The sequence below is a fragment of the Oncorhynchus masou genome, chromosome 5, assembly GCF_036934945.1.
Source record: "Oncorhynchus masou masou isolate Uvic2021 chromosome 5, UVic_Omas_1.1, whole genome shotgun sequence".
NCBI classification, from domain to species: Eukaryota; Metazoa; Chordata; class Actinopteri; order Salmoniformes; family Salmonidae; genus Oncorhynchus; species Oncorhynchus masou.
Genome location: NC_088216.1, coordinates 32511491 through 32531032, shown reverse-complemented (window position 1 = coordinate 32531032; position 19542 = coordinate 32511491). Strand labels below are relative to the sequence as shown.

Below are 19542 nucleotides of genomic sequence, written 5' to 3'. Positions count from 1 at the left end.
ATGCGTTGTATCATGTTACTCTCTAAGACACTGTACAGTGCATGAACAGTAGTTTCAAAGTTATGACCACTTGCTGCCAAATACATTCTGATTGATAATAAACCAGAGGCATTCAAATAGCCATTTCCATATGGCTTATGTGCCTCCCTTTCCAGTGTGAAGCAAACAAACTCCCTATCAAAACTGAGGTGAGAGCAAGGCAGTGATTATTTGAAGAAGATAGCACACCCAACTGATATCTGTCTTTGTCATGAGCACACAGATATCAACTATCGTCTACTAGCGTCTGGTGGAAGAGAAGAGATATTGAGAAGAAGGGTGGCAGGCTTAAAGAGGTTGAGGCTCATTAAAGCTACTGTAAAACAAGGACTCATTCTCTCAGACAAAATGATTGACATATCTGCATATCTGAACCCATAATCAGCTGATTAGCATAATCTGCAATTTTAGCCCTCATGCACTTTATAGTCAGGCATGAATGTAAATCAATGAGAGGATTACATACCCTATATTCTGCTATGCTAAGTGTTATAAAACAATACGAAGCATGTAGCTGAGCTTTGTAAAGCAAAATGTCGTATGTATTTTCACACCATTTTGGTTTTCCTCTCCAATCGAGTCGTAGTCGTGACTTATTTGCAGTGACAATGCTCCCTCCTCGCTTCCCTTGAAATAGAAGCCTTATCTCTCCCCGTCTGTGGCACAGAATCTGTGCCTGAGCTCCATTTCATTTGGCCCCAAGCAGCACGCTGCTCTATTTACTGGACTACCCTTTGTGCTCCTTCGACATCATAATCCAAGTTGGAAAATTCAAGTCATGCCAAACGTCTGTTCCACACAGAGTTAGGACGCATACATTAACCTCAAGTGGGAGTAATCGCTTTTGAAGCATAAATAAGCGGTGCTATTGGACGAGCTTAGACGGTGTCTTGGTAGCGTTTATGTTCGGAAATGTTATTTATCTTTTTCCCAGTGAATGGGTCCTTGGTTTTGCCACTGAAGTTGCCACTATTTTCCTCTGTTTTTTAAATATTTTCCTCTTTAAATAATCATGGATAATGTTTCTACAAAATACCCCATTATCTCAAAAGACATTATTTTGGTTTTGAGAGTAACTTACATCATGGAGCATTAACCATTTTGAGCTGGCATTCAATCATTGCAGATGTTACATTTTCCATTCTGCCATTTCAGAAGTGTGTTTGATTTGCACAGTGTTGTGAACTGTTCAGTATTGATGCCAAACTTGGCTGAGAAGTCACCCAGGGCACACAACAGCACTGCCAATTCCTAAATCAAGTGTCAACTTCTTCTCACCCGGACTTGCTGCTGTAAAGGGCAGTGTGGAAAACTATCATCTGCAATGATTGAATTCCAGACCGTCTTGTTTGAGACATTGGAAATGCATTGCTTTTCTTACATACACATATATAATATAATTTGAGGTTGTGGCCTTGTACTTTGCTGCAACTGAAAATTGAGTGTTAAAGGATTTGAATCACACGTTGATTGACTTGAGTCAACTGACAGTAAAAATAAAAAAGTACTTGAATTAATAGACAGTCACATGCCTCATTCCCCTCATATCCAAGAGTTAACTTGTTGAAGACTGACAGAAAGAACTACGAAGGCTAATGTGGATTTCTTCTCATTTATATTAAAATTACACCTACTTTGGGGATTCAAACCCATTTCAATGCAATTTGTTTTGAAAACTCAATTAAGACATAAATGCCCATACGAATGCAGTTTCTTATTGTGAGGGTAAATCATTTGAGTATACAGAGACAATAACATGTTCACTCAAATAATTATGGAAGACAGGAAATCATTGTAATGGACCCAATGCGCCATCTCATTCTTGCCACCCGCGTCGGCGCCGGAAAAGGAAACTATGCCGTTTTTTTTTTTTTTACGTGTTATTTCTTACATTAGTACCCCAGGTCATCTTAGGGTTCATTACATACAGTCGAGAAGAACTACTGAATATAAGATCAGCGTCAACTCACCATCAGTACGACCAAGAATATGACTTTCGCGAAGCGGATCCTGTGTTCTGTCTTTCACCCAGGACAACAGAATGGATCCCAGCCGGCGACCCAAAAAAACGACTCCGTAAAAGAGGGAAACGAGGCGGTCTTCTGGTCAAACTCCGGAGACGGGCACATCGTGCACCACTCCCTAGCATTCTTCTCGCCAATGTCCAGTCTCTTGACAACAAGGTTGATGAAATCCGAGCAAGGGTAGCATTCCAGAGGGACATCAGAGACTGTAACGTTCTTTGCTTCACGGAAACATGGCTCACTGGAGAGACACTATCGGAGTCGGTGCAGCCAGCGGGTTTCTCCACGCATCGCGCCGACAGAAACAAACATCTTCCTGGTAAGAAGAGGGGTGGGGGTGTATGCCTTATGGCTAACGAGACGTGGTGTGATCACAGAAACATACAGGAACTCAAATCCTTCTGTTCACCTGATTTAGAATTCCTCACAATCAAATGTCGACCGCATTATCTACCAAGAGAATTCTCTTAGATTATAATCACAGCCGTATATATTCCCCCCCAAGCAGACACATCGATGGCTCTGAACGAACTTTATTTGACTTTTTGCAAACTGGAATCCATACACCCTGAGGCTGCATTCATTGTAGCTGGGGATTTTAACAAGGCTAATCTGAAAACAAGACTCCCTAAATTGTATCAGCATATTGATTGCGCAACCAGGGCTGGCAAAACCTTGGATCATTGTTATTCTAACTTCCGTGACGCATATAAGGCCCTGCCACGCCCTCCTTTCGGAAAAGCTGACCACGACTCCATTTTGCTGATCCCTGCCTACAGACAGAAACTAAAACAAGAAGCTCCCACGCTGAGGTCTGTCCAACGCTGGTCCGACCAAGCTGATTCCACACTCCAAGACTGCTTCCATCACGTGGACTGGGATATGTTTCGTATTGCGTCAGACAACAACATTGACGAATACGCTGATTCGGTGTGCGAGTTCATTAGAATGTGCGTTGAAGATGTCGTTCCCATAGCAACAATTAAAACATTCCCAAACCAGAAACCGTGGATTGATGGCAGCATTCGCGTGAAACTGAAAGCGCGAACCCTGCTTTTAATCAGGGCAAGGTGACTGGTAACATGACTGAATACAAACAGTGCAGCTATTCCCTCCGCAAGGCTATCAAACAAGCTAAGCGTCAGTATAGAGACAAAGTAGAATCTCAATTCAACGGCTCAGACACAAGAGGTATGTGGCAGGGTCTACAGTCAATCACGGACTACAAAAAGAAAACCAGCCCAGTCACAGACCAGGATGTCTTGCTTCCAGGCAGACTAAATAACTTTTTTGCCCGCTTTGAGGACAATACAGTGCTACTGACACGGCCTGCAACAAAAACATGCGGACTCTACTTCACTGCAGCCGAGGTGAGTAAAATATTTAAACGTGTTAACCCTCGCAAGGCTGCAGGCCCAGACGGCATCCCCAGCCGCGCCGTCAGAGCATGTGCAGACCAGTTGGCTGGTGTGTTTACGGACATATTCAATCAATCCCTATACCAGTCTGCTGTTCCCACATGCTTCAAGAGGGCCACCATTGTTCCTGTTCCCAAGAAAGCTAAGGTAACTGAGCTAAACAACTACCTCCCCGTAGCACTCACTTCCGTCATCATGAAGTGCTTTGAGGGACTAGTCAAGGACCAGATCACCTCCACCCTACCTGACAACCTAGACCAACTCCAATTTGCTTACCGCCCAAATAGGTCCACAGACGATGCAATCTCAGCCACACTGCACACTGCCCTAACCCATCTGGACAAGAGGAATACCTATGTGAGAATGCTGTTCATCGACTACAGCTCAGCATTTAACACCATAGTATCCTCCAAGCTCCTCATCAAGCTCGAGACCCTGGGTCTTGACCCCACCCTGTGCAACTGGGTACTGGACTTCCTGACAGGCCGCCCCCAGGTGGTGAGGGTAGGCAACAACATCTCCACCCCGCTGATCCTCAACACTGGGGCGCCACAAGGGTGCGTTCTGAGCCCTCTCCTGTACTCCCTGTTCACCCACGACTGCGTGGCCACGCACGCCTCCAACTCAATCATCAAGTTTGCGGACGACACAACAGTGGTAGGCTTGATTACCAACAACGACGAGACGGCCGACAGGGAGGAGGTGAGGGCCCTCGGAGTGTGGTGTCAGGAAAATAACCTCACACTCAACGTCAACAAAACTAAGGAGATGATTGTGGACTTCAGGAAACAGCAGAGGGAACACCCCCCTATCCACATCGATGGAACAGTAGTGGAGAGGGTAGTAAGTTTTAAGTTCCTCGGCATACACATCACAGACAAACTGAATTGGTCCACTCACACAGACAGCATCGTGAAGAAGGCGCAGCAGCGCCTCTTCAACCTCAGGAGGCTGAAGAAATTCGGCTTGTCACCAAAAGCACTCTCAAACTTCTACAGATGCACCATCGAGAGCATCCTGGCGGGCTGGATCACCTCCTGGTACGGCAACTGCTCTGCCCACAACCGTAAGGCTCTCCAGAGGGTAGTGAGGTCTGCACAACGCATCACCGGGGGCGAACTACCTGCCCTTCAGGACACCTACACCACCCGATGTTACAGGAAGGCCATAAAGATCATCAAGGACAACAACCACCCGAGCCACTGCCTGTTCAACCCCGCTATCATCCAGAAGGCGAGGTCAGTACAGGTACATCAAAGCTGGGACCGAGAGACTGAAAAACAGCTTCTATCTCAAGGCCATCAGACTGTTAAACTGCCACCACTAACATTGAGTGGCTGCTGCCAACACACTGACTCAACTTCAGCCACTTTAATAATGGGAATTGATGGGAAATGATGCAAAATATATCACTAACCACTTAAACAACCTAATATATATTATATATATTATATATATACACCCAAACAAGGGCACTGCGTTCATCCACCTCTGGCCTGCTCGCCTCCCTACCACTGAGGAAGTACAGTTCCCGCTCAGCCCAGTCAAAACTGTTCGCTGCTCTGGCCCCCCAATGGTGGAACAAACTCCCTCACGACGCCAGGACAGCGGAGTCAATCACCACCTTCCAGAGACACCTGAAACCCCACCTCTTCAAGGAATACCTAGGATAGGATAAACTAATCCTTCTCACCCCCCCCTTAAATGATTTAGATGCACTATTGTAAAGTGGCTGTTCCACTGGATGTCAGAAGGTGAATTCACCAATTTGTAAGTCGCTCTGGATAAGAGTGTCTGCTAAATGACTTAAATGTAAAATGTAAATGATATATATATATATTATATATACCTAATATAATGTTTACATACCCACCATTATTCATCTCATAGGTATACGTATATACTGTACTCTATATCATCTACTGCATCTTTATGTAATACATGTATCACTAGCCACTTTAACTATGCCACTTTGTTTACATACTCATCTCATATGTATATACTGTACTCGATACCATCTACTGTATCTTGCCTATGCTGCTCTGCACCATCACTCATTCATATATCTTTATGTACATATACTTTATCCCCTTACACTTGTGTATAAGACAGTAGTTTTGGAATTCTTAGTTAGATTACTTGTTGGTTATTACTGCATTGTCGGAACTAGAAGCACAAGCATTTCGCTACACTCGCATTAACATCTGCTAACCATGTGTATGTGACAAATAAAATTTGATTTGATTTGATTTTCATGTGACTGAGGGGATTTGCTGGAGCTGCTCGAGGCTACTGATGCTCAGGAGAAAGAATCTTACATGAACCACATTTCAAGTGATCCCAAAAACAAAGGACCCATCAAAGAATAGCTCAAGCTGTCAGAAAGAAACACTACAAAAGGTCAATAAAAAAATAATAATAAAGGCCCACAAAAATCTTCAGGCAAAAAGTTATTAGATTGGATTATTATGATGCGCCGAATGTTAATGATTGGAATTGTGGTTTAGCGCTTTCGTTGCATGCCTCATAGTACAGTTGGTTCAGATGTCAGAAGTACTGTAGCCTAATTACTGATCATTCTTAAGACAACAGTATTGCTATGCAGGCAACATTTAAAGTGTCAACAATATATGCTATCTCTTGTGATTTAGCACAAAATGTACATTTTGTCAAGTATGATTATTAAGGCCTCATTTGAAATGTACTTAAGAAACATATCCGGAACTGTCACGCATGCTTGGTCACTCACTCGCGCTCTCTCTCAATTTAATTACATTTAAGGGGCTTTATTGGCATGGGAAACGTGTTTACATTGCCTAAGCAAGTGAAGTAGATAATAAACAAAAGTGAAATAAACAATGAAAACGTATTATTATTATTATTATAATAATAACAGTAAACATTCCACTCACAAAAGTTCCAAAGAATACAGACATTTCAAATGTCATATTATGTGCAAATAGTTCAAGTACAAAAGGGAAAATAAATAAACATAAATGTGGGTTGTATTTACAATGGTGTTCGTTCTTCACTGGTTGCCCTTTTCTTGTGGCAACAACAGGTCACAAATCTTGCTGCTGTGATGGCACACTGTGGTATTTCACCCAATAGACATAGGAGTTTATCAAAATTGGGTTTGTTTTCTAATTCTTTGTGGGTCTGTGTAATCTGAGGGAAATATTATTCTCTAATGTGGTCATACATTTGGCAGGAGGTTAGGAATTGCAGCTCAGTTTCCATCTAATTTTGTGGGCAGTGTGCATATAGCCTGTCTTCTCTTGAGAGCCAGGTCTGCCTACGGCGGCCTTTCTCAATAGCAAGGCTATGCTCACTGAATCTGTACATAGTCAAAGCTTTCCTTAAATTTGGGTCAGTCACAGTGGTCAGGTGTTCTGACACTGTGTATTCTCTGTTTAGGGCCAAATAACATTTTAGTTTCCTCTGTTTTTTGTTAATTCTTTCCAATGTGTCAATTAATTATCTTTCTGTTTTCTCGTGATTTGGTTATGTCTAATTGTGTTGCTAAGCTTGTTTAGGGGACTCTTCTCCAGGTTCATCTCTCTGTAGGTGATGGCTTTGTTATGGAAGGTTTGGGAATCGCTTCTTTTTAGGTGGTTGTAGAATTTAACGTCTATTTTCTGGATTTTGATAATTAGCAGGTATCGGACTAATTCTACCACACACACACACACACACACACACACACACACACACACACACAAAAGTTATGGTTCATCAATAATATTCATCAAACATCTGAGACATACGAATACCTGGTTCTGCTATGATGCTTCCACACACAACACTGGCTGCAGATTCTTAGTCAATTCCAAGTGATTTGGGGATCTGCAGTAGGCTACTGATAGTAATGAGGGGAAATGGATTGTACATGGTTTTATTCAAAAGGATTCAATCATTTGGATATTTCTTTGTGTGATGTATCACATCCGGCCGTGATTGGGAGTCCCATAGGGCAGCGCACAATTGGCCCAGTGTTGTCCGGGTTTGGCCGGGGTAGGCCGTCATTGTAAATAAGAATTTGTTCTTAACTGACTTGCCTAGTTAAATAAATGTTTTTTTTTAAATATGTAAAAATGAATTATCCTGTTTCTCTGTATTATCCCCTAAAACACATTATTACATACATTACTACAACACAATTTCACATACATTTCATTATCATAATGTATGGTAATGACAATCCAAGGCATTATACATAAAAGCTTAGTCACACAGGGCATCACTTCTCTTATATGGTCACAGTTGGATGTTAATTCGTTAAACCACAGTGCAACAAAACATCAAGCAGTTCCGTCGTGACATCATTCGAGTGGTAACATTTCTCTTATTGCCGCAGGAGGACGAGAAGCAGACACGTGGTTTTCCAACATTCCAGTAGATCAGTTTTTTTTTAAATCTGCGGTGTGTAAAATGTCAAGCGCAGGACACTGGAACGGAGTAGAAAAAGTGAAGCAGAAGGGTGTTCATGGGATTGTGTGGCCCTCAGCTCGCCCCTGCAAGCAGGAGGTGTCTGTGGGTCTGTGGGTGTCTACAGAAGATGGCTCTGTGACACAGGGCTCACGACCATTTACCAATTTTAAACTCAATAAACTTTAGTTATTCCCAAGGAGAACATACTGCCTGGCATCATATATGATTGACAGACTGCAGTCAACACATTACAACAAGATTATACAATATATTCCCACATCATAAATGATGAAGTCTGTTTCAGGTCATATTCAACAGTGTGGGCCAGAGTGGCCAAACCGCAATTTCAATGTGGCAACACACCAACAACATTTGATTGGTTGTCGTTTAAGGTAGCAGTTTAAATATACACACTTGTTAAGGGTCATGTTTTGATAGGCTAATATCCATAGATTTTGTCAGCCAATTCTTTCAGTCACCATGCAAGACTTAAATATCTCTCTGTCAGTGAAGGTGATGGCTTGGTGTGTTAAAATGAGGACTCGAATTGAGGCAACATGGTGTCTGATGTCTTCTCCTTGTATGAGCTGAAAGTTTAGAGGGACGGCCAGGTCTTGGTAGATTTGCAGTGGTCTGATACTCCTTCCATTTCAATATTATCGCTTGCACAGTGCTCCTTGGGATGTTTAAAGCTTGGGAAATCTTTTTGTATCCAAATCCGGCTTTAAACTTCTTCACAACAGTATCTCGGAGCTGCCTGGTGTGTTCCTTGTTCTTCATGATGCTCTCTGCGCTTTTAACGGACCTCTGAGACTATCACAGTGCAGGTGCATTTATACGGAGACTTGATTACACACAGGTGGATTGTATTTATCATCATTAGTCATTTAGGTCAACATTGGATCATTCAGAGATCCTCACTGAACTTCTGGAGAGAGTTTGCTGCACTGAAAGTAAAGGGGCTGAATAATTTTGCACGCCCAATTTTTCAGTTTTTGATTTGTTAAAAAAGTTTGAAATATCCAATAAATGTCGTTCCACTTCATGATTGTGTCCCACTTGTTGTTGATTCTTCACAAACAAATACAGTTTTATATCTTTATGTTTGAAGCCTGAAATGTGGCAAAAGGTCGCAAAGTTCAAGGGGGCCGAATACTTTCGCAAGGCACTGTATTACTTTTATTAGAAAAGACGCCGAACAAAACAATAAACACTACCAAACAAACTGTGTAGCTAAAGGCTATGTGCCATAAACTAAGTCAACTTCCCACAAAGAAAAAGGGCTACCTAAGTATGGTTCTCAATCAGAAACAACGATAGACAGCTGTCCCTGATTGAGAACCCTACCCGGCCAAACATAGTAATACAAATAATAGAACATAGAACACCCACCCCAAATCCCACCCTGACCAAACCAAATAGAGACATAAAACGGATCTCTAAGGTCAGGGCGTGACAGTACCCTCCCCCAAAGGTGCGGACTCCGACCGCAAAACCTGAACCTATAGGGGAGGTTCTGGGTGGGCATCTATCCGCTGTGGCGGCTCAGGTGCGGGACGCAGACCCTGCTCCACCACAGGCTCACCTCACTTTGGTGGCACCTCTGGTGCGGGGACCCTCGTTGTGGGCCCCAGACTGGGGACCCTCATAGCGGGCCCAGGACTGGGGGCCAACATTGGCTCCTCGTAGTTAAAAGAAACAGAGCCATCTCCTAGGCCTGGAGGCCTGTATTCGTCATCCCACTGGCCGGAGCTCGGAATCGGTCCGTACCTCACCATCTGTTGCGTCATTGACCTCTCCAGAGTTCTGGTAACCAACCCTCTCATACACGGAATCAAACAATATCCACATAGAAGCAAAACACTCATACAGGTGAAAATTGCCCACAACACCATGATTATGACTTTTTTCCATTTCCCAAACACACTATCAAACCAATTTGTTAGAGCATTATCCACCCCAGAGTTCTCTGCTAATTCATGAGCTAATATGGTTAACCCTGCCCAGTCCTTGGTCACCGTCTGGAGCTGTGTTATCGGGGATGAAAGCACATTATGCTCCGAATATCACACACACCACCCTTCCAAGCCAGCCCATATCTGATTCCTAGCATCAGGCACCCCCTTTGGAACTCCAATGTTATCAATGTAAACTCTATTGTCAAAAGATCCTGACGGAGCACTCATTCTTTCTCTTCTACCTGGCTCTAGGTCCTTGTGTTTGATGATAAGGGTGAAGGGCCTGCTTAACTGCACTAGTGCACAAATACCAGTCCAATTTGTTGGCAGGTTAGGCCCCAGCTTCCGACCTCCACACAACCACCAAACATCCGCTCTAGGCCTTTTTCTCTTACAGTCCTTGGAACTCAACCACCGAGTCAGGTCCCTCATTGTCTTGTCTGTTGTAACATTCTCTGTCCTATTGCATTTTCTTACTTCCCCTACGTCCCATCCATGTGTGATGTATCGAGCCAAACAATAATAATGTCCTCCTGTAACTGTGAAAGGGGGAAGTCTGGATGTAATGGGCACATGGGGATACAGTTAATGCATATCGATGCAACTGTCTTTGTTTGGCTTCCCTGCCTTCACGAACAGCTTTCCATACAGGCCATTCCCCTGGGTGTATCAATTCCATAAAATGGGAAGGGAATGGTTGTTAACCTCTTGATGCTATGGGGGCGCTATTTCATTTTTGGATGAAAAACGTTCCCGTTTTAAACAAGATATTTTGTCACAAAAAGATGCTCGACTATGCAAATAATTGATAGCTTTCGAAAGAAAACACTCTGACGTGTCCAGAACTACCAAGATATTTTCTGTGCGTGCCCTAGAACGTGAGCTTCAGGCAAAACCAAGATGAGATGGCATCCAGGATATGAGCAGGATTTTTGAGGCTCTGTTTTCCATTGTCTCCTTATATGGCTGTGAATGCGAGAGGAGTGAGTCAGCCCTTTCCGTCGTTTCCCCAAGGTGTCTGCAGCATTGTGACGTATTTGTAGGCAGATCATTGGAAGATTGACCATAAGAGACCACATTTACCAGGTGTCCGCCCGGTGTCCTGCGCCGAAATTGGTGCGCAAAAGTCAGCTGCCAGTATTTTTCCATGGGATTCAGAGAGGAAAGCAAGCTTCCACGAACGATATATCAATGAAGAGATATGTGAAAAAACACCTTGAGGATTGATTCCAAACAACGTTTGTCATGTTTCGGTCGATATTATGTAGTTAATTCGGAAAAAGTTTGACGTTGTAGGTGACTGAATTTTCGGTTCATTTCGGTAGCCAGACGCAATGTAGAAAACGGAACGATTTCTCCTACACACAGACGCTTTCAGGAAAAACTGCGCATTTGGTATGTAACTGAGAGTCTCCTCATTGAAAACATCAGAAGCTCTTCAAAGGTAAATGATTTTATTTATTTGGTTATCTGGTTTTTGTGAAAATGTTGCGTGCTAAATGCTACTCAAAATGCTATGCTAGCTTTGCATACTCTTACACAAATTAGTCAATTTCTATGGTTCAAAAGCATATTTCGAAAATCTGAGATGACAGTGTTGTTAAGAAAAGGCTAAGCTTGAGAGCAGACGCATTATTTTCATTTTATTTGCGATTTTCAGAAATCGTTAACGTTGCGTTATGCTAATGAGCCTGAGGCTTTAGTCACGATCCCGGATCCGGGATGGGGAGTTCCAAGAGTTAACTGAGGTTTTGCTGTGGCGCAGGCATAACATTCTTCTTTCGCTACTGATCTGACTGTATACTGAATCCATTCTAACCATAGTTTAGAATCCCCATAATCTACTCGTTATATCCCAGGTTTCCAGAACATTCCCTTTATCTAAAGAATTCACGTGTTTAATTAAAACTCAGAAAACAAAACTTCTAATATTCCATATGTGAGTGTACCCCTTTAAGATGTTGTGTCTCTGGGAAACATGGACATCTCCTCAAACCCGAATGTTTACTACCAACAAAACCTAATAATAATAATGAGAATTCCATTGTACTCCCTCCAATCATTAGTTTTAAATTTCCTCAACGGTTATATGTAAAACCCATTCCGTCTATCTGCAAACAGTCTCAAAATGCTTGATATGAATACCCTGCCAATAGACCCCCACAACGATGATTATCGTCCACGTAATGGAAAGAGATTATAATGTTAGTATACCTTAACTTCCTGTTCAATTTCACTGGTGTTACCTAAACAATCAAACCAAGAATCAATAACCGTAAACTATCACAAAACTTTTATGATTCAACTATTCAGACCTCCCTCTCTTATAGCCAAATATAGCCCAGCGCGCACCACCAACCAGTGACGCCCACCTAGCAATTTTGTTGCTAGATTTAGCGTCTTTTTAGGCCCTCCCCCGCCCTCCTTTCGGAAAAGCGGACCACAAATCCATTTTGTTGCTCCCTGCCTATAGACAGAGACTAAAACAGAAAGCTTCCGCGCTCAGGTCTGCTGGTCCGACCAATCTGATTCCACGCTTCAAGATTGCTTCGATCACGTGGATTGGGATATGTTCTGCATTGCGTCAAACAACAACATTGACGAATACACTGATTTGGTGAGCGAGTTTATTAGCAAGTGCATCGGTGATGTCGTACCCACAGCAACAATTAAAACATTCCCAAACCAGGAACCGTGGATTGATGGCAGCATTCGCGCAAAACTGAAAGCGCGAACCACTGGTTTTAACCAGGGCAAGGTGACCGGAAACATTAACAAATACAAGCAGTGTAGCTATTCCCTCCGCAAAGCAATCAAACAAGCTAAGCATCAGTATAGAGACAAAGTAGAGTTGCAACTCCATTTCTCCATTAAGCGCTGTTCCTCTCATTCACGTTCAGACACAAGAGGTATGTGGCAGGGTCTACAGTCAATCACAGATTACAAAAAGAGAACCAGCCCCGTCATGGACCAGGATGTCTTGCTCCCAGACAGAATAAACAACTTCTTTGCTTGCTTTGAGGACAATACAGTACCACTGACATGGCCCGCTACCAAAACCTGCAGACTCTCCTTCACTGCAGCCAACATGAATAAAACAATTTAATGTGTTAACCCTCGCAGGGCTTTCAGGCCCAGACGGCATCCCCAGCTGCGTCCTCAGAGCATGCTCAGACCTGCCGGCTGGTGTGTTGACAATTGAATTGATTTTCTGACCAATACATGTTACATTTGGATCGGTATGGGGTCCGAGGACTGATGCAGTCATATCTTAAACATTTGAATCGGGGGCCGATGAGTATCGGTAAATAATTTAATCGCTAACAAATTGTATCAATATAATAATAATTACAATAAATGTATAATAATGGTATAACAACGATAACATAATACCACCAACACATACCAGTAATATCCATGTTGATGCATAACTTTTGCTTCCTGTCACAGGCCAACTTAGCCATAAAATCAAGATGCATACTGTGAGATGGTAACAAAATGGTATGGAAGGTTTGTACAACTTTTGCATTACCTTGTCTGTATCGATGCCTCTAGACATGGACCATGTAGTCCATGACGTGTACTGGTGACCAGGAGCACTGAGCCGGCACCCTCCTTCCTGACTGGATGCCGATTCGAGCCCAGTCAATGCAAGGAGCTGGAATAGAGAGCACCGGGCTAGAATAGCGCACTGGAGACACCGTGTGCATCTCTGCATAACATGGTGCCTGACCAGTTACACGCTCCCCACGATAAGCACGAGGAGTTGGCTTGGGTCTCCCCCCTGTCTCAACCAATCTCCTCGTGTGCCACCCCCCAAAAAATCTTGGGGCTGCCTCTCGGGCTTCCGTGCAAGCCGTGTACCCTTATACAGTGCCTTGCGAAAGTATTCGGCCCCCTTGAACTTTGCGACCTTTTGCCACATTTCAGGCTTCAAACAAAAGATATAAAACTGTATTTTTTTGTGAAGAATCAACAACAAGTGGGACACAATCATGAAGTGGAACGACATTTATTGGATATTTCAAACTTTTTTAACAAATCAAAAACTGAAAAATTGGGAGTGCAAAATTATTCAGCCCCTTTAGTATACTGTAGAATACACTACACACTGTACCTTTCAGTCATTACAGTTTCTCGATAGTGTACAAGCAATTTTAGATCTGTGTTGAAATGTAATCTATAGCGGAAAAGCAATGATCAAACCTCTGATAATTTTCTTGCCTTAGTACCTGACTTGCATATCTTAGGCTACCTTTCGCAAAACATGACATACAAATGTCATCAGTGAATACAAAATTCACTATTAAGTGTTTTGTTCACAGAATATTAGCAAATTGTTTCCATCAGAAGAGAAAAATGTGCAATTGTGTTGACTGATCCGGCAATCAGTAAATACTACTGCACAAAAGGAAGGACGTCTATATCTTTGTCGTGACTGGGTGTATTGATACACCATCCAAAGTGTAATTCATAATTTCACCATACTCAAAGGGATATTCAGTGTCTGCTTTTTAAATGATTACCCAACTTCCAATAGGTTCCCTTCTTTGCAAGGCATTGGAAAACCTCCCTGGTCTTTGTGGTCGAATCTGTTAAAAATGCACTGCTCGACTGAGGGACCTTACAAATAATTCTGTGTGTGGGGTACAGAGATGAAGTAGTCCTTAAAATTATTATTGCACACAGAGTGAGTCCATGCAACTTGTTATGTGAATGTTTACTCCTGAACTTATTTAGGCTGGTCATAACAAAGGGGTTGAATACTTACTGACGCAAGACATTTCAGGTTTTCATTATAAATAAATTGGTAAACCTTTTGAAAAACATTATTCTACTTTGACATTATGGGGTTTTGCATGTAGGCGAGTGACAAAAAAAACCTCAATTTAATCCATTTTAAATTCAGTTAGTAACACAACAACATCTTGAACAATTCAAGGGGTGTGAATATTTTCTGAATGCACTCATAACAGTTGTATTCCTCTATTGTATTCACCTTTCTTTATTTCTACTGTGGATTGTGTTCTGTGCACCAATGGAACGTCTACAAATCTATGACCAAACCGACCTTTGTATTGAACACATGTACTGTATTTGGATTGTGATAATACCAATGCTGCACACAATGTGCTTATTTTGATTTAGAAAATGCATCAGAAATAATATTTGATGTGTATGCGAACGTTTGGTTAAATATGCATAAAAGGAGAGTAATTGCCCATAATACTGTACCTTTGGATAGTTGTACTTCTAATTTTGATCATCATGATTTAGTGACTGGAAAGAAAATCTAATGATCTACTGAATTTTTAAAACAATAACTTTCTGTTTTGTCTGTTTGGACTCAGGTATGGTTGCATTAATCTTTTTTCAGGCAGTCATGTTCTTTTGATGAATGTATTTGCAATTTTGATGGTGTTATATGGTTTTCATTAACGTATTTGTGTTTTGAGAAGGCAAGTACTTTTATTTGTCTTTACCCCCTTTTTCTCCCCAAATTCATGATATCCAGTTGCCGTTCCAATTACAATATTGTCTCATTGCTGCAACTCCCTAATGGGGGGCTCGGGAGAGGCGAAGGTCGAGTCATATGTCCCCCGAAACATGGCACGGTAAGCCACGCTTCTTAACACCCGCATGCGTAACCCGGAAGCCAGCCGGACCAATGTGTCGGAGGAAATAACTTCTTTGGGATAGGGGGCAGCATTTTCACTTTTGGATGAATAGCGTGCCCAGAGTGAACTGCCTCCTACTCAGTCCCAGATGCTAATATAGGCATATTATTATTGGATATAAAACACTCTCAGGTTTCTAAAACTGTTTGAATGATGTCTGTGAGTATAACATAACTCATATGGCAGGTGAAAACCTGAGAAAAAATCCAAACAGGAAGTGGGAAATCTGAGGTTTGTTGTTGTTGAACTCCGCCCTATCGAATACACAGTGGGGTATGGGTCAAGATGCACTTCCTAAGGCTTCCACTAGATGTCAACCGTCTTTAGAAACTTGAATGAGGCTTCTACTGTGAAGTAGGACCGGATTAGAGCTCTTTGAGTCAGTGGTCTGGCAGAGTGTCAGCCCCATGACGCGGGGGTCACAATAGAGGTAGCTCTCGTTCTATGGCTTTTCTACAGACAATGGAATTCTCCGGTTGGAACATTATTGAACGTTTATGATAAAAACATCCTAAAGATTGATTCTATACTTAGTTTGACAAGTTTCTTCGACCTGTAATATAACTTTTTGAACATTTCGTCTGACTGGACCAGATCGTGCTTTGGGATTTGTTTACCAAACGCCCTAACAAAAGAAGCTATTGGACATAAATGGACATAAATGATGGACATTATCGAACAAAACAAGCATTTATTGTGGAACTGCGATTCCTGGGAGTGCATTCTGATGAAGATCATCAAAGGTAAGTGAATATTTATAATGCTATTTATGAATAATGTTGACTACACAACATGGCGAATATTTCTCTGGCTGGTTTGTGCTCTGAGCGCCGTACTCAGATTATGCTTTTTCCGTAAAGTTTTTTTGAAATCTAACACAGAGGTTGTTTTAAGGAGAAGTGTATCTAAAGTTCTATGCATAACACTAGAATTTTCATCAACATTTATAATGAGTATTTCTGTGAATTCATGTGGCTCTCTGCACAATCACCCCATGTTTTAGAATTACAGAACGTAACGCACCAATGTAAAATTTGATTTTTTAAATATAAATATGCACTTTATCGAACAAAACATACATCTATTGTGTAACATGAAGTCCTATGAGTGTCTTCTGATGAAGATCAAAGGTTTGTGATTAATTTGATCTCTATTTGTGCTTTTCCGCTAGTGGAACGGGGTTCCGCTCCCCAGTCCTAGACAGATTAAACTGACGACTTAAAGTCAGCCTGCAGGCGCCCGGACCGCCACAAGGATTTGCAAGAGTGCGATGAGCCAAGTTATGCCCCCCTGGCCAAACTCTAAACCGGGCGACGCTGGGCCAATTGTGTGCCGCCCTATGGGACTCCTGGTCAGGGGTCAACTACATTTTGAAAACTAATTGAATGTGTAGGATAATTGTATTTATGGAAATGAAAGTTAACACCCCCATACCCACATGAAAAATAATATTGTTTACCATAGAATACTACAGTACTTTCTATAGAATTATGTAGTACATTGTAGTAAACTGTAGTCAATCACCACCTTCCGGAGACACCTGAAACCCCACCTCTTCAAGGAATACCTAGGATAGGATAAGTAATCCTTCTCACCCCCCCCCCTTAAATGATTTAGATGCACTATTGTAAGTGGCTGTTCCACTGGATGTCAGAAGGTGAATTCACCAATTTGTAAGTCGCTCTGGATAAGAGCGTCTGCTAAATGACTTAAATGTAAATGTAGTATACTGTAAGGAATACTATACTACACACTGTATTCCCCTCCCCTTATCCCAATTGTGCTACCCATGTGTGAGAAACCTAAATGTAAAGTATAGACCATACTGTATATTGTGTTCGCTACAGGTTATAGAAAAGAGTATAAACTCTGAATCTATCTGTCACGCCCTGACCTTAGAGAGCCTTTTAATGTCTCTATTTGGTTTGGTCAGGGTGTGATTTGGGGGGCATTCTATGTTCTTTATTTCTTTGTTTCTGGACAAGTGTGGATCCCAATCAGAGGCAGCTGTCTATTGTTGTCTCTGATTGGGGATCATACTTAGGTAGCCCTTTATCCCACCTGTGATTGTGGGTAGTTGTCTATGTGTAGTGGCCTGTGAGCACTACGTAGCGTTACGTTTGTTATTTCTTGTTTTGTTGGCGACATTATAAATAAACTCAAATGTACGCTGCGCCTTGGTCCTTTCCTTTCGACGAGCGTGACACTATCCATTCAAACCCCAGTCCTACCTTCTTAAAAGTCATGGAAAAGTTTTTTTTTTTTTTTACATTTGTCCAGTAGGTTTCCTCAAGGAGAAAGCCCACACTTCTATGTCAAAGATCATAAAACAAAAACACTATAGTAAATACTACAGTATACTACAGTCATGTCCACAAAAACACTACAGTAAATACTACAGTATACTACAGCCATGTGTTTTTGTGCAAAACCTAGTGAATACTACAGTGAAGTCCACAAAAACACTACAGTGAATATTACAGTATATAAACTTAGTAATACAACAGCATTTATACCATAGTATACTATAATATTTTTTTCATGTGGGCAGGCTCTCACAGATCTCTTCATAATATTGATTGCCCCTCAAAGTTTTCATTATTGGTAGGCAAACTATGTGTGTTTAATATCCATGAATCTGTGAATTGCTGGCTTTATGTGAACGTCTATGGGTAACCAAGCTGATTCTAAAATGCCGGTGTGGGATAATTCTTTCCTACTTTTTATAGTGAGGGTACTTCCCAATTTAGTACACTAAATATTCCCATGCTCTGTTTAAAAGTAGTGCCCTATACAGGGAATAGGGTCTCTATTGGGATGCAACATGCTCATGCCAAGAAACCACCATTGTAACTTATATTACCTACTCAAGACAGAAAGCAGCAGCTCCCAGAGACCATATGGGTGAACTGGAGGAACTGTAACCCCTGGTGCTTAATGCTATATTAATGGCGTACAGTATTAAGACATCCTGCTTTAAAAGCAAATGGATTATCTCGATCAATACACTGCAAGGTAATACTTTCAATGGGGCAGAGTAGGGGTGACAATAGGCTCATGCTCTAAGCTAATGTTATCCCCCTTAGTAAACAACATATTTCTTAGTAAGTGTTATTTGGTTTATTGGTCATTCAGCACTTTGTCGTCAGCAAGATATTGGAAGGCCAGTAAAGAGTGAGAATCACATTGCTGCCTCTTTTACTTTGCCAGAGCTGCAAGTGACAAGGTATCCATGCTGACAAGTTGCACATTGTACCCTAATGATCTTTTTTTAGGTAAACCCTGTCGTTGTGTTTCCTCGTGAAACACGACTGCTTATTTTTGACAGATTCATCATTAAGGTGCTGGGATGTTTATGAATTTAACATTATATGTGTCTCAATAGGAGTGATTGATATTTCATTTCAAGCTCTACAATAATTGAAAACCCTGGGTCCAAGTTAATTTCTGATATTGCCAAACTATATGCATTACGAATGGCATCACAGGGGCAAACAATCTCATTTAGGGGCAAGATACACTCCATGACCAAAAGTATGTGGACACCAGCTCGTCAAACATCTCATTCCAAAATTATGGACATTCTTTGCTGCTCTAACCCCCCTTTGCTGCTATAACAGCCTCCACTCTTCTGGGAAGACTTGCCACTACAGCCACAAGAGCATTAGTGAGGACAGGCACTGATGGGCGATTAGGCCTGGCTCGCAGTTGGTGTTCCAATTCAACCCAAAGGTGTTTGATGGGGTTGAGGTCAGAGCTCTGTGTAGCCAAGTCAAATTTTTCTACACCAATCTCAACAAACCATTTCTGTATGGACCTGGCTTTGTGCATTGAGGCCTTGTCATGCTGAAAGTTGGAAGCATAGAATCGTCTGGAATGTCATTGTATGCTGTAGCATTAAGATTTCCCTTCACTGGAACTAACGGGCCTAGCCAGAACCATGACAAACACTCCAGAGAACGCTTTTCCACTGCTCCAGAGACCAAGGCAGCAA

The 19542-nt window shown here is 41.9% G+C and overlaps 1 non-coding gene across 1 annotated transcript; it reads left to right on the top strand.

Annotated features, from left to right (window-relative positions):
• The first annotated feature begins 17798 nt into the window (after positions 1-17798).
• On the top strand, positions 17799-17854 carry LOC135540529 (U7 small nuclear RNA). The gene has a single exon (XR_010455821.1). It is a non-coding gene; the product is annotated as a U7 small nuclear RNA (small nuclear RNA).
• Positions 17855-19542: the final 1688 nt, after the last annotated feature.